At 34.7% G+C, this 1,708-nt stretch overlaps 1 pseudogene; it reads right to left on the bottom strand.

Moving 5' to 3' along the window:
• Nucleotides 1-634: 634 nt before the first annotated feature.
• Nucleotides 635-1,210, bottom strand: LOC149142233 (secreted RxLR effector protein 161 pseudogene; annotated as a pseudogene).
• Nucleotides 1,211-1,708: the final 498 nt, after the last annotated feature.

Genomic DNA, 1,708 nt, shown 5'->3' with positions numbered 1-1,708 from the left:
AAACCAGAACTAGTGATTGCATTGGCTACCTATTCCAATATTTTTCCCTTTGATCACAGATTTTCATAAACATAGTTGAAGCAAGCTGAAATTTTGTTTTTTTGTTCTTTAATTGAAAGACGTGATGATTATATTTTATTTATTGCAACGATTGATTAGTGGATTAGACATGTTTCTTTACATTTAAGATTTGAAGGAAGTGTCATGAATGTCAACAGTTGCATATGGAAGACATGAATTGGCAAACAGCGCGGGAGGAGCTCACAGGTACAGATCACCAGGACCTCCTACAAATAAATATGCTGCTTAGGCTTCACATTAAACTCCAATAATAAATAGATACACATTGTTAAGGATAGTAAATCAAATCCATAAATGATAGGAACTGAATATCCAAGAAAAGCACAATCATAACTACGTGACAATAATCACCTAATCTCTATTAATTCTAACACTCCCCCTTAATGGATAAAGGGTTCTTAAACACACCTAATATGTCCCTAAACAAATCAAACTTTAGTCTTTCCAGAGGCTTAGTAAATATATCAGCCATATTATCACAAGAATTACAATATTCAACGCAAATCTCTTTGGACCTGACAAAATGAAATTGAGTGTCTATGTGTTTAGTGTTTTAATGAAACACAAGATTATAAGCCAGTTTGATGGAACTTTGATTATTGCAATTGATAACCATAGCTTCTGTCTGTTCTTCTCCTACATCTGGGAGAAGTTTGTGCAACCAAACTGCCTCACATGATGCACCACACATAGCTTGATATTCTACTTCTTCTGAGGATAAGGCTATAGTACACTGCTTTTCATTGCACCAAGAGATGACCCCAAACCCAATGTTGAAGGCGTAACTTGTAATTGATCTTTTATCATCTAAAATTCCTGCCCAATCAGAGTCTGTATAATCTGTCAAACTAACACCAAATGAGTTAGAATACAAAATACCAAAGTCTGAAGTTACTTGCAGATACCTCAACACTCCTTTTCCTGCAATCCAATGGTTCTCATTAGGTCGAGTCATGAACTGACTCAAAACACTCACTGCATATGCTTGATCTGGTCTCGTTGTAGTCAAATAAATAAGACTACCAACCAACTGTCTGTACAATGTTGCATCTACATATTTCGAACCATCATTCACTTGAAGTTTGTTGTTCTGCTGTAAAGGCACAAATGTAGCGTTGCACTCATCCATTTTAAATTTAGTCAACAAACTCTTAGCATACTTACCCTAGGACAAGAAAGTTTGGCTTGAATCTCTTCAAACTTCTAGATCCAAACAATAATGCATTTCTCCAAGGTCCTTCATCTCAAATTTCTGTAATAACTGCTACTTGATTTCTTCAATGAGATTGTTTGCACTCTCTATCATGATTAGATCATCTACATATAAAGAAATCAACACTATCTGTCCCTTATCATTAAACACAGTATACAAATTGGGGCCATTTTTGCTCCGTTTATAACCACGCATGAGAAAAAATGAGTCAATTTTTTCGTACCAGGATCTAGAAGCCTGCTTTAAACCATATAAATATTTCTTTAATCTACATACTAAGTTCTCTTCTCCCTTCTTAACAAACCCCTTAGGCTGCACTAAGTACACTTCTTCTTTTAAATCACCATTTAAGAAAGTAGATTTAACATTTAATTGATGTATTTTCCAATGATTCTTAGTGGCTAAAGCAATAAT

This window comes from Pinus tabuliformis, chromosome X, assembly GCF_031772625.1.
Source record: "Pinus tabuliformis cultivar Carrire ecotype Pingquan chromosome X, CPIR1, whole genome shotgun sequence".
In the NCBI taxonomy this organism is placed as follows: Eukaryota; Viridiplantae; Streptophyta; class Pinopsida; order Pinales; family Pinaceae; genus Pinus; species Pinus tabuliformis.
The sequence above is the reverse complement of the archived record's forward strand: the minus strand, read 5'-3'. Positions and strand labels throughout refer to the sequence as shown.